The 14,731-nt window shown below is 42.9% G+C and overlaps 1 pseudogene; it reads left to right on the top strand.

Annotated features, from left to right (window-relative positions):
- The first annotated feature begins 13,869 nt into the window (after positions 1-13,869).
- LOC112478087 lies at positions 13,870-13,989 on the top strand (annotated as a pseudogene).
- The last annotated feature ends 742 nt before the right edge of the window (positions 13,990-14,731 follow it).

Here is a 14,731-nt window from a genome sequence, read left to right as displayed (position 1 = left end):
TACTCAAAATTCAAGTTCTCACACACTTTTGCCAGCAATTTCGCTTCGAAGAATTTTTTCTTACTGGTGTGCTTGCACATGTGTGCAAAAACTTCTGTACAAGGCTATATTAATTTTAATGCCATTCGTAATGGCAACTGTAGGAGGGATAACGTCACCAGGAGGCTGATTAGATAAACAATGGTCCTTCCATGCAGTGAATTACCATTGTATCCATAACGAGAACAGGAAAAGTCTTTAGGTATTGATATAAACTAATTTCAAATATGGATTGTTGAAAGTGAAAATGAAAATAAGGTATAGAACAGTGTATATAGCATTTTATCATTTGTATAAAAATAGTAATACTAATAAAAAACACATATACATATAGAGATTGGAAACTAGTCATTCCTGGGGCAGGTCTGCAGCATTTTACATTTGTTATGATGTTGTGTCATTTTAGCCTTAAAGTTGAGAGGTGGGGCGGTGGGGAGAGAGAGAGAGAGAGAGAGGGGGAGAGAGAGAGAGAGAGAGAGAGAGAATGAGAGAGTCACTTGTTAGTGTCTAGAGAATGAGGGAAATTTCAACCTAAGGGAGAGAGAGAGAGAGAGAGTCACTTGTTAGTGTCTAGAGGATGAGGGAAATTTCAACCTAAGCAATAAAGCTCTAATGGTGGAATTTAAGGACTTGACCCTCCCAGGATCCCTCAGTAGTCATTGTGCTGCTGACCTTTTAAGTACCTTCTGGAGCTGACAGAAGACATGTCCCCAGTTCTAAATGACTGGGCTTCACAGGGCTCGCCTCTGGAAATGGGGTCCACAGCTTGTCTCTGTAGACATCTAACCTATCCACTACTCACCTACCTGGTAATGCTGCCTACCCAGAACACAGCTAAGAATCAGAATATTTTTTTAATGACAAGTATCACCACAGATGTCACTGAAACTCATGTATTTCTTTGATCCTCACTCAGAGCCCATTTTCCCTTTGTGGGGACCCTCTTGGCTCCCTAGAGTTGGTATGAAGATTATTTTAAACTGAAGACAATTGAGATAGAACAGATGCAGAAAGAAACATTTTTGGAGCTTCTCTATCTGACTGAAAGGCAGAACTTTTGGAGAGTGAAGCGGTCATAATTCCCCTCTCTGGGGGAGCTTTACCCCCAGGAAGAAGACCAATCGCTCTCATCCAATGAGATTCTGCAAAAATGAACATTATCACAAACTGTCATGCCTTCCATTTGTTTCCTTAAAAGTCCATTTGTCTTACCTAAAAAAGACTCATTTGTTCTTCCCTTAGAAGCCCTTTCTCCCCGTTTCCCCTATTAAGTTTGTCTATAAATCCCTGTTTCTAGATGTTCAGTGAGCCCACATGCATATGAATAAAACTTGTTTTCTTTTCTCCTGTTATCTGTCTACTGGCAGTTAGTTTGCAGGCTCCTGACCACTGGATCTAAGTCAGCAGAGAGAAAGTTTTTCTCCCAACACCCTTGTTGAGTGTTAACCAAGCTTAGTGAAACAGGTTTCCAAGCCCAAAGTAGGGAAGAGCTAATTACAAGCAGGGAGGGATGTTATTTCAGGTAGAAGTCTTCCTTCTGCTTCACGAAGTGACAGATGACAGCCTAACTGTTGAGGAAGAGACAGAAACATCTATTTAAAAACAAAAACAAAATAACCTCGAAGAGGTCCAAGTCATGTGCCACTCCACATAGCTTCTCAGATGTCATGAGGGCATCTGGGGTCGCCCCTGAGCGCAGCCACCGGTGTCTGTAACCAAGGCTCTTGCTTTAGCACAAGAGCTACATTCTCCTCGAAGACCTCTGATGGAGGCGACAGAGACAAGAGCAGTGCACTTCAGGAAGATTTCTATAAAACCTTTAAAACGGTCTGAAGCTTAAAGGAATAAACTCCACTGCCTAGAAATCTTGGCTTTTATAGAATGACTCATTCCCCTGAGGTTTCATGTCAGATAAATGGGAGGGAACGGGGTGGGGGTGGAGGCATGTTCAGTGTTTAGAAAATTATAAGGTCACAGAATTCAACCAAGTAGACAAAGGAGCAGCAGCAGCAGCAGCAGCTTGCCTCTGTGGGGTTCTCCAACGAGCCCAGCAGGGGAGGAGTCCATCCTGCCCAAGAGGCAGAGGGGCTCAGAGACAGGGTGCAAATTCCTGCTCTGCAAAAACCTTGGGACAAACACGGTCTCTTAACTCTCTGTGCTTCTGTGTTACCTTCTGTGCAATGGAAATAACAACCGTTAAGCTCCCACTGTTGCCAAATCATTGTGATGATTTAACTCATTTTTAACAAACATCTGTTGAGAACCTACTTTGTGCCCTGCAGGGTGCTAGATAAGCCTCCTAGGGAACAGAAAACTGAAGAAAACCTGGTCTTTGACCTCAAACAGCCCATAATCTGGCAGGATAATCTGGCAGGATAATCTGGCAGGGCCAAATTAACTAATAGAAGGGAAAGTGCTTTAGAAAGGAAACCCTTCTCTACAAAAGAAAAGTGTCAATACTTTTTCTGGAAGCTTGGAGTTTGTAGTGACATTCCTAACAAAAGAGCAGCATAGCTCCAAGTCACATTCAGCACACCAAGGCCCATGGACCAAATACCTCTCACGAGTTGTTCTTACAAATGAAGTTTTAGTAGAACACAGCTACACCCTTGTCTGTGGCTGCTTTCACATTCTAATAGCAGAAGTGAGTAGTTAGTACAGATACCGTATGGCCCAAAAAGCCAAAAATATTTTCTGTCTGGCCCTTTACAGGGTGGAAATAAACAAGGGACTCAGCTACCATCACTTGGAGGCTGTTAGTGTGGGGAGGCTGAAGATGAGCTAACTAGAAACGAGCAACCCATGTGATTGGTTAGGGACCCACATTTGGCTTTCTCTGATTGGCCCTAAGTTGGAAGAAGGGACGAAAATTAGGGAAGCTGTCAAAAATCAATCAGATCTTTTCTGTTTGGGGCCATTGTTGTCAGGGTTATTGTTTGGCTCCCTAAGCTGATTTTTAGAGAAAGTGGTCTAACTTCTTGCAAGTCTGACTTATGGATAGCCAGCTGGTTTCCTGGACTGGTTACTACAGATCATAGGTTGGTTTCCTGGGCTGGATGCTGCAGATAATGGATCAAGGTTCTACTTTTATGTATGGTCTGGCCATTGTCCATTTGTATACTGAGTCTCTTCACAGAAAAAGTTTGCCTATTTCTGGATTTTAGGGTAAGTATTTAAGTGAGTGGGTTCTGGCTCTTGGGCAAGTTACTTGATGTCTCTGTGCCTTAGTTTCCTCATCTGTAAATTGGGAATCATGATAGTTCCTACCTCAGAGATCCTATGAGGTTAAGTCCACATAAAGTTCACTCAGCAGAGTGCCCGATACACAGTGGGTCTCAGTGAATGCTATTCACTGTCTTATAATCATCCCATGAAACTCAGAGCTCCTTCAAGGCAAGGTCTGTGGCTTTTGTCCCAATAGTCTGAGCTTCTACAGAGGGTTTGGCACCTAGTAGTTGTTCAGTAAATATTTGATGAGTGAATGAATGAATCATGGGAAACCAAGGTAATCTTGGCAGTCCATCTCAAAAGATAATCTCTTTTATTACTTAAAAAAAAAAAAAAAAGGCCTAGGCTTGGGAGCCTCCCATCCCCACCGTGAAATCCAAGCCATAGTCCTGTCTTGAAGCTAAGGAAAGGCTGCTCCCCATCCACTCTGTCCAAGGAGGCCCAGTGAGGGGTCAATCTCTGACTCTCAATGATACTCTGATTTTACTAAATAGTTCAGGTGTTTTCCTAATTACCAAAGGTTTTAAATTGCCTCTCTGTCTTTTTGGGAAGCTTCCCACTCCTGCAGTTGGTACTGTAGAAATTGGTGTCAATATGTGCAGTCTGACTCAGCAGTTTTCAAAGATAGCATGACTTTTCAAGTTAACATAAAACAGCAGCCAGGCAAGATGTCTCTTCAACCTGCATCTTTGACCTTGACAGAGTCTGCCTTGCAGGGAAGTAGGGCCCTGGAATTTAGTAGCTGCTGCAGTACCCTTTACCAACCTCCAGTCCCTCTGCCCAGGAGCAGCACCCTGTCCAACACCCACCACACAAAAATCCATCTTTCTTACAAACCCTCCCAAGAAGGAATTACAACTCCACCCTCCAAAACCAAGAGACACTTGGTCCTGTTGATTCTATTCTCTTAAAGTCTCAAGAATCAATCCCCTCCTCACTAGCCCTTCTATCTTTGCCATATTTCAGACCCTCATAACTTCTCACTCGGGCTACAGCAATGTCCTTCCATTTCCAGTCTTCCTCTGCTCCATCTAGCCCCTGATCCAGTGATATGACCCAAGTCACTTTTCAGTTCTGTAACCCTTCAAAGACTTCCCAGTGCCTACAGGTTAAAGTTCAATACCCTTAAAATGGCATCCGTGGCCCTCCACTGAGCTCTTCTATCTTGCTTTGTCCCTTACCACTCTCCGCCTTGCACTTCACTGCCTAGAGCCACTGCACATGCATATGGTAGCCTCTAGCTGCATGCAGCTCTTTAAATTTTAATTAAAATAAAATAAAATTTAAAATTTAGCTTCTCAGTTGCACTATCCATGTTTCAAGTGCTTAATAGCTAGAGGTTACATAACAGACAGACGGCGTAGATAGAATATTTCTATCAATACGGAGTTTTATTGGCCAGCACTCCTCTAGAAAAACTCAAAGGTTTCTATTTCTCTGTACGCATCATGCTGTTTCTCCCTGCCAGGTGTTTGCTCGTGCCTCTGCCCAAGAGCCCCTTCCTCCCCATTTCCCAGCTGGGTGATGCTTCAAGACTCAGCTCAGCAGTCACCTCCAAGAAGCCTTGTTTGAAGCCCTAGGCTGGGGAAAGTGCTAGCCTTCTGGGTTCTGATAGCTCTTCAAGTTGGCTCATCTCCACTTAACCACTTACCATTTGCTATCACATCTGTCTCCTCTATGAAATTGGCCCTGTGTCCCCAGTGCCTGGCACAAAGCAGGTGTCTGTTACTATTGGCTGAACACATCTGAACAGACCTCTCAACAGTACACAACCACAGGGCAGTATTTAGCTGTGTCAGTGACAACTTTCAGGTAGAGAGAAATTAGTCAAGAGGAAAGGGGACTTAATGGTTCAGTAATTGGGAAGTTCAGGGGTGGTCCTTTCTTCCTGCATGACTGGATCCAGTGGCTCAAAGCTATCAGGGTTCTGGCCCCCTTCCCATCTCTCAGCATTGTTGATTACTCTCTCTCTACACAAGATGACCACCACCAATGCCCTTGGTTCTAAATATCCCCAATTTTGCAACCTCCATGAAGAGAGAAACTCTCTCTCTTAACATCCATTTAACGATCTCCAGGAAGAAGCTGTTTGACCTTGCTTTGGTCGTTGCCCTCCCCAAATGAGTCATGGTGGCCTGCGGAAAGAGTAGTTACTAGGCTACATGACTCTGGCTCCTGCATCTGTTCCTGGTGTTGGGGTGGGATAGGGTACAAGGTCATCATGATTGACAGCTCCTCTTGGGAAGGAAGGAGTCACTCGGAGGAAGTAGAAGAACGAGTTGGAGCAATGCTGGGAAACAGGAGGGCGAGCTGGCCTGGCTGCCCGTTGCCCTTTGCACTTTCCCATGTAGAACAGACCCTCGGGAGAGTCCAGCCAGTCTCAGGTTTCAAGCCACCAATCGGTATGCAGCAAAGCACCTTGTGTTTAGAAGGTTTTTCTGCCCTGGAAATACAGTTGATGGAACTTCTAAGGACACTGGCATTACCCAAAAGATCCCTTGTAGAATTCGCCAACTCTACAAGGGTCCCTGCCCCACAACCTCCCTTTTTTCCTTCCATTTTAAAACTTAAGGTATAATTTACATATAGTAAAATTCACCCTTTTTAGTATACAGTACTGTGAGTTTTGACTACAGTCATCTACTATGATCAGGCTATAAAATAGTTTCATCAGCCACACAAAAAAAGCCCCCGTGTCCGTTTGTAGTTAATCTTTCCCTCAACTCAGTCTCTGGCAACCATTTTCTGTCCCTAAAGTTTTGCCTTTTCCCAAATGTCATATAAATGGAAACACAGTATGTAGCCTTGAGTCTGGCTTCTTTCACTTAGCATAAGGCAATTGAGTTCCACCCATGCTGTTTTCATACGTCAATAGTTCATTTCTTTTTATTGCTGAATAACAGTTCATTGTATGGAAGCACCACATTTTATTTATGCTCCATTTGAGGGGCACTTGGGTTGTTTCCAGCTTGGGGCAATTATGAATAAAGCTGTTATAAACAGGCTTTCATTTCTCTTGGGTAAAATACCTATGAGTGGGTTTTCCAGGTTGTATAGTAAATGTCTAACTTTCTGCAAAACTACCAAACCATTTTCCGAAGAGGCCGTACAGTTCTGCATACCTGCAAGCAACGTATGAGCCTTCCAGTGGCTTTGCATACTCACCAGAACTTGAGTTCGTTGGGCTTTTAATTTTAGTCATTCTAATAGGTGTGAAGTGGGGCTCACTGTGGTTTAAATTTACATTTCCCTAATGACTATGTTGAACATTTTTGCATGTGCTTTTTTGCCATCTATATATTGTCTTTGGGGAAGTGTCTGTTCAAATATTTTACCCATTTTTAAAAGCTGGGTTGACTAATTATTTTATTGAGTTTTGTGAATTCTTTATGTATTCTGGAATTGACTCTTATCAGATATACGTTTTGCAATCATTATCTCCCAGTTTGGGGCTTGTCTTTTCATTCTTTTAACAGTGTCTTTTGAAGAGCAGAAGTTCTTAATTTTGATGGAGTCCAAGTCATTAATTTTGTCTTTTATAGATTATGCTTTTAGTGTTATATCTAAGAAATCTCAGCCTAACCCAAGGCCACAAGTGTTTTCTCCTTGTTTTACAGTTTAAAGTTTAAATTTATGTAGAGATTCATTTTGAGCTCATTTTTATGGCATATAAAGTATAGATTAAGATACTTTTTTTTTTTATTTTGGTATATGGATATCTAATTATTCCCGGCACTAGTCCTTGAAAAGCCTATATTTTCTCTATTAAATTATCTTTGCATCTTTGTCAAAAATCAATTGACCATATTTATGTGGATCTATTTCCGTACTCTTGATTCTGTTCCACTGATCTATTTGTCTCTCCTTTCTCCAATACCACCGTGTCTTGAATACTACAGCTTATGGTATAGCTAGATATCAGGTAGTATGAGTTCTCCAACATGGTTCTTTTTCAAAATTGTTTTGACTATTCTAGTTATTTTGCCTTTCCATGTACATTTTAGAATCAGCTTGCAGGCTCCACTTTTCTTGGAGGCTTGCAGGGGCCGCCTGGTCAGGATCCATACCACTGTTCGTGATCGATCGAGAAGTGGTTCTAGTGTAGGGGAATGGTTAGTGCAAGACTCTGGGACCAGACTGCTCGGAATCAAATTCTAGCTCTAATTCTTACTAGAGCGTGGGAAAGTTACTTGACATCTCTGTGCCTCATTTAATTCTGTAAAATGAAGAAGGCGATACCTATTTCATAGGATTTTTGTGAAGTCTGTAATAACATGTGGAAAACAACAGTGCCTGGCACGTAGGAAGCCCTTGATAAGTTAGCTATTATTTATATCATTTTACTTATCTCATCTTTCCCCTTCTCGCCACTCTCCTGCTAGCATTCCATAACCACCGAACTATACTGATTTTTCTTTCAAGGACACTTCTCAGGCTTTTAAGTCTTTTAAGAGCCAGCTTATCACATTGCCATGGCCCTCCCGGAAGTTCAATATACAGATATTCTTTGCTGTTTCACCTTAGCTGTTTCCTCTCATTATGACATCTTGTAGAAAATTGCTTTGTGAGCCACACTCTTTGGCTTGTAGTAAAAGGCCAGGCTGAGCGCTGCCTACCATGTCCCACACCACCCAGGCTGAAGGCTAAGCCACAGTTCTGACCCCCACCGCTGTCGGCAAGCGAGGCCTGTGCCTCCTTTTGGATCGGTTCCATTCTTCCTCCATCAGCCCAGCATATCCCCAGGGGCAGGAACGTGATCTGTCTGGTTCCATCAGGGACTTCTCAATAGTGAAAACCGCTTTCCCCACAGGACCAGGAGTTGCATGAGGTGAAATCCCCATGTCCCTGATCTACCACAGATTCCCAGAGGGGTATTCGTACCTTTGCCACTGGAACAGGGTGTCTGAAGGTTGAAGGGCTATACCTGCTCCAATGCTGGGAACTTTCTTATTGAATATTTCAATGATTTTTATAATCATAGTTCTAAAATAGATTGCTTTTTCTCTGCTTTCTCTAAAAGAACTCATTGGGTCTTGAAACTTATTTCATTTTACTGATGTCGCCACAATAGTTTTACTAAAAAGAAAAAAAAAAGAACTCACTGGGTATCATTTAAGCTTTCCTTGGTAATTCAAAGCCATATTGGCTGTACAGTAGTGATACCATGGCCGGGGTCATTTAAGACACGTAGGTTGTTTACCCTGCCTTCGCATCTCCCATGCCTCTTATGGATTAAGTATTTGGGCTTCTTCTGTCAATGCTTACCCATTTCAGGGCCCATCCCTTTGGTTCCCTAAGCTGAGACGTGAACCTAAACACCATCAAGATTCCATTGTGAATGACAGTAACAACAAAAAAGAGAGAAGCTGTCTCTGAGAGCCGGGTGCTGGCCTGGCACCCAGAGCGAGGTGGGGAGTTCTGCTGTCGAGCATAAATGCTCTCACAGGACACCCACGTCAGACAAGATGACTCTGCGAACCAAGTCAGAGCCTGACCACAAACAGGACTGCTCGCCCGTAATCATGTCTGAACGCGGACCAAACAAAAACATGGTCCCAAACCACAAAAATGAGCAAACATTCCTATTTGTCTAATCCAAGTGACTGCTGCTTCTTTACCAGTTACGGCTTTTACCTCACTTCATTCCTCCTCTCATCTAGTTAAGAAATATTAAGATTCCTAATGACTGAATTATCTCCATGTTCTGACGTTATCTACTTCAGGGCAAAACACCACTTCTTTGAATATTCCTCAAAATCACCTAAAACAAGCCCAAATCCTTAATAAATCCATAGGCTACAGTTATGTGAGGTGTGAGATATGCTGCCTTAAGTCAAAAAGGAGGATCCCCGTGGAATTACAGAATGACGGCAGGGCCATGGGGAAGCTTTCTGTGCCCCTCAGATCTCAAATGTTTATGGAAACGTGGTTACGTCTGAAATGTGGATGAAGAGTAATCTGTGAATCTATTATACATTATGGATCAACACAAAATCCATTTAGAAATATGATCTCTACCTCTTGCCCGCCCACCCCTGCCCAGGCTCCAGATTATCCCGAAAGAGGGATGTGTTCAGTTCTATTGCATTAAGGAGAAGAAAAAAATTAACTGCTCAAAAATTATTGGTAGAATAATGTCTGCCAACAGAAATTGCTCCAATAATGGAGCCCAAAATAGAGTGAACAAATAAAACTGTTGAGATGTCTATGGGTTTAGTTTCAGCAAGTGTTTCCTGCTATTTGGAAGACACGAAAATGATCTTTGCAATGAGCAAGTAGTGTTTTATTTTTATAGGGGAAGTATTTCTCATTTAACCTATTTCATTTCCTTTATGAAACAGGAAGCAAATGTCTCTTTGGGAAGGTGGCAGCATATAAAAACACATTCGAATGTAAATGCAAGGCTATTCTGTTCGTTATAATTAAAGGTTTGGAATTTAGGCTAATGTTGAAAATACAAGAAATGAGAATGGATAGTCCAGACTATGTGCTTCATTTCAGTCTTCTGTTCCCAGGGTCATTCAGAAAGAATTTAGGATCCTTTCATTAGAAAGGAAGTTTGCATTTCATCCTGAGTTGGAGCTGAGAGCAAATCGGAACCCCACAGCAGGGGGCGCTGCCCACTCTTCCTTCTCGTCCTGACTCAGGATCTCAGTGGATCAGGAAAGAAGCCCCAGAATGGAAGTCCATGGTGATTTTCCATCCTCCTGCAGACTGTATTCCTAGCTGCTATGCCTGTAACGTCCCATATCTGCCTATGACCACGAGAAAATAGAAAAATAATTATTTTCTCCTATATGGTAGTTTTTTCTTTTTCATTCTTTATTGAACTATCATTACGTCATAGAATTCTCTGGGGGAAATCACTTTACTCTCTTTGGGGGTGTCTTACAAGACCCTGAAGGTGATTCAAGTACATCCAGACAACATCTCACTACTGAATCAGAGAATGAGCTGTTAGGAAAACTCATTTGCTCTTTCACTTGAATGTCGAGAGAGGGAGAGAGAGAGAGAGGGAGAGAGGGAGAGAGGGCCCTGAGCTGAATGGCCTGGCTGACAGGCACAGCTGCCTCCTGCTGCCTTCTGAACAATTGCATCCCCCACTTGTGCTGTGCACTGGCTGACTCCCAATTCCTGCTACTGTCTTAACAGCCAACAGCCTGGAGGACCACAGTGGAGCCTGCGACCCCTCCCTTTCAGTGGGTTCTGCAATTAAAGACACAAGGAAAGCCTTCAAGAATCAAAGTTATTGTGGTGGATCGTAGAGGAGGAAACATATCTTTTCCTTTCTGCCCTTCGAGGTTCTCTTCTGGGTCTCTGTAGCGTCAGTTTTATAAGACAAGGCAGTCTTCACAAGGAAATGATGACCTGAAGAAGCAGTCAATCCAGGGTTTTTTATTCTAGGTTCGATGAAGAGTGGGAAGTTGTGGGAAAATGAAAGAGGACAAAGGTATGAGCTAAGAGTTGTAAACTGGGGGAAACTTGGCAAGGCCTGTTCATTTGGATCCCTCTCAGCCGTCCCCCTCCCCCACCCCCACTCCCCACCTCAGGATTTAAGGAGGCTCCTTTCCTCCAGGCATAGGGAGGACAACTCTCACGTGAGGGTTTTATGACCTGCTTCAGGGGATCATCAGAGTCCCTCCTGTAATTCCATCAGCTTATAATATTCAATATACCAAGATGCCATATTTTGAAGTAGTGTGTCCCGAACCCCACCAGAATTACAGGCAGTGGGGCTGATACTCTGCAGCAGGAGAGTCTGTGTCTGTCTGTCTGTCTGTCTGTCTCTCTTTGGTTTGCTTTCCCAGCTTCCAATCATGAGCTCGGCATTAACTTTCTGGATACACAAGGCTGCCAAAAATTCCTTTTAAACAGGGAGGTTTTCCACCCATCCAGAAATTTCTCCTACACAGACATTTGCTGAACAGAATTGTTAAAAACACCGAGCTCCCTATTACAGATTCCGCCAGCAGCTGGACTCTTGGTTGTGGTCAGGATGTTTCCTATTCTCAGTTTCTCCATCGGCGACACGGAAGTAATCGAAGGGTGGGCTGGCCTGCAGGCCTTGGAGGACCTTTAACTGGAGGGGTGATGGGAGCCAGGATATTTCCAGAAGGTGGAGAAAGACTCTTTATGAATGTTTTTCCTTGAGGTCTGAGAATTTAACTGTATACTCCTGGAAATAATTATCCATATACTCTGTTTTCCCAGAGCAACATTATGGAGTCTCTATTTCATTAACCTGACTCAATCAAAGCTCACAGATCACGAGAGTTGGAAGAGACCTCAAGGACCATTTAATTCATGGGTTCTCAACTGTAGCTGTTCTTATAATCACTTATAAAGTATTTTAAAAAGTACCTTGCGTGGGCCCCACCCCCAGACCAAAGATATCAGACTCTCTGGAGGTGGGACCAGAGCTGCCTTTTCTTAAACTCCCCAGGCGACTCCAGTGTCCCACCAGAATCAAGCACCAATGATCTGGTTCAACACTCTCTAAACAAGGATAAGACGACCTGTGGAGGTGATGTGAGTCGAACCAGAGCCTCATGGGAACAGGATCATATGGTCTGTGGCAGCTAAATGGAGGTAAAGTTCACACAGAGAGGAGGAGGGTGGAGAACTGCAGGAGAGCCTCTCACCGTCACCCGATCAGCCAGTTCTGAATACCTGCTCCGTGCCAAACTCTGGACTAAGTACTGGGGTGAAAAGGATACAAAAATGAATTACACTGTTCTTAAGGAGCAAAATACTTGCTGACAGACTGCACAATATACCAATAACTGGAGAAAGGGGAAAGTGGGCCTTATGCTCAAAAATGTTCATCACAGTATTATTTGCAATAGTGGGAAACCGAAAACAGTCCAGTCATAGGATTCTTCAGTAAACACTAGGTTCTATCTACTAAGTGCAATATTTCGAAGCCATGAAGCTTAGTTTTCCAAGGAAATTTATCATCAAAAGGAAATGTTCTCATTATAAGCGGAGAAAAAAAAATTGACATGTGGGGTGTACAACTTTGTGCGGAGGCTATGATTCTAGGTTATATGCATAAGTGAAAGCCTAGAAGAAAAAGTACCAAGTGTTAACAAGTGCTGGGAACAGGGTGCTTCCTCTTTTTTTCTCTTTCAATTATTTTTAATTGAGCCAGGCCAGTGAGTTGAAACTCACTAGGTGAACAATGGGGTAAATGTCTTGCCTCTGTAATCTTCAGAGTGCTCTGCAATTTGTCTGTCATCAGAGCAGGGATCCTCACCTGCAGGCATGGCTCAGAGAGACCTGCCAGGGGTCTGCCAGTGGGTGAACTGTAAAGTCAGAGATAGAATCCAAGTCTCCTGCATCTTACTCAGGCTCTTGATGGATCTGCACAGTCTGAACATGTGAGCAGACCCAAGCAGTACAAAGGAGGCCGTGATGATGCAGTGTGCTCATTTGGGGGTGGGGGTGGAGTGGGGGTGGGTGCTGGACCTGTCCCTGGAGACCTGGGCTTGCTTTCCATCCTTTCACACTCCCACGCAGGAATAGAGACCCAGGAGCAGCCAACCTTACAACCAAGTGAGGCAGGAAAAGCCCCTGAGGGACACTGGCTCTGTGAAATGATCACCAAAACGATCTTTAAGACCAAATTAAGTTTGTTCTCCCAACAGCAAGGCAGAACACCACCAGACTTTTAGAAGCACCTTGGAAGAGGGAGGGCAAAGGCTGGTCGAAGTGGTATTTCCATGCAGGGACTTGAATAGAATTGAGGATCATAATGTAATAGTTTAGAATTGATGGACACAGCAAGTCAAGGGTTTGAAGGCAAAGACTTTGAAGAGTCTTGGGGAGTAAACTGTCTTTTGATGTTTCAAACTGTTAGAAGATAAAATGAGGCATGTTGCAAAAATTTTAATTTATTTGAACAAAACGGATTTGAATCGGGCAGAGCCAAGTCAGCAGTGGTTAGAAGCCTTCCGTGGCTGGGAGCTGGAGGAAAACTTTTGTAGGAAAAGGTGGAAGCAAACTAAGTAAATTGTTGATTGGCTATAACTTAAAGCCTAGTTGGCTGTTTGTAATTGGTCGTCCTTAGGTTTACATTTCGCAGCCTGGAGGTATTTACAGGCTTAGATTTTGGTTTGCTTAAGTAGGCTGCATCAGCATTAGAGCCACCTCAGCCTAATGGCTTCTTTCTTTAACCCATTTCCCATTCAGAAAAAAAAAGTGCAACTCACTGCGGGCATCAATTTAATTTTACATAAACACGCTCTTTGAGGCTGAAGCAAATCTGACTGGTTTTCCATGTGAAAATAAAATATAAAAACTATTCTTAGAGTTATTTCTAAACAGAACTTGTCTCTAACCCTAATGTAACAGAAATGTATATACAAATCGGGTTCATCAAATGGATCTTCGACTAACGACCGTTCAAGAACAGTGTTAACATCATGGGAAGAAATACTACATTTTTCTAGGTTTTCTTTCGATTTGCAGCGCTTGAGAATTACTATATTTTGTAAATGGAAATGCCACTACTAAAAACAGAATGCTATAAATAGAATGATGTCATTTGTTTCCAAAAACTATTGATATATACTAGAGAGATGCAAAAATAATAAAAATGAGGTCTATAGCCATGCTATGCTGATCAAGCCTGATCCCATCTGATCTCGTGAAGCTAAGCAGGGTCGGGCCTGGTTAGTACTTGGATGGGAGACCACCTAAGAAGACCAGGAGCCGCAGGTGTAAAAAATTAAAAAATAAGGGATTGTAAACTGACAAGGTCCTTGCAATCTGTGAAGTCAACCAAACGTTGCCTTGCCTAAAAAATTTTTTTTAAAAAAGTGAGCTATTTCATGGCAAACTTTGGGGGTAGGGTTAGGACTGTGACCCGTGAGTTATCTCGGGGTAAATGCTGCAGCTGCAAGCTCCGCCAAGAGTAGTCTCGTGGCAAACAAATCGGTTAATTGACTTAACACTATTGAAGGGTAGAACAGTTTGATGTTCATTTAAGTCAGAGTTTCTTAACCTCAGCACTTTTAACATTTGGGCTCAATAAGTCCTTGTTTTTGTAAGATATTTAACACAATCCTTGGCCTCTACCCACTAGATGCCAGTAGCCCTCCCTGCCCACAGTCCACAGCTGTGAAAACCAAAAAATGTCTCTTGCATTGCTAAATGTCTCCTAGGAGATATTTAAATTTAAATATTTTTCAAGAAGTTCCTAGAATGAATAATAAAGTTATTTGCAACTTTTATCTTCCTTGGCAAGTTTCCTATGATCAAGACAGTGGAAAAGTCACGTTAGTGTAGACTGTAAGCCTGGGGCACAGCAGGTCTGGCTTCTCACCAGGACTCCAGCCTCTTACGGCCTCCTGTTCATATTCAGTTTTTAGCTAGAAGATCCCACATCTGTAAAATCAGAATCAGTAGGTCTAAGGAATGACAGGTGAACTGAGTTCCGGTTTACCTTACCCCATGAAGAACT

This window comes from Pteropus alecto, unplaced genomic scaffold (genome assembly GCF_000325575.1).
Source record: "Pteropus alecto unplaced genomic scaffold, ASM32557v1 scaffold131, whole genome shotgun sequence".
Taxonomy (NCBI): domain Eukaryota; kingdom Metazoa; phylum Chordata; class Mammalia; order Chiroptera; family Pteropodidae; genus Pteropus; species Pteropus alecto.
The sequence above is the reverse complement of the archived record's forward strand: the minus strand, read 5'-3'. Positions and strand labels throughout refer to the sequence as shown.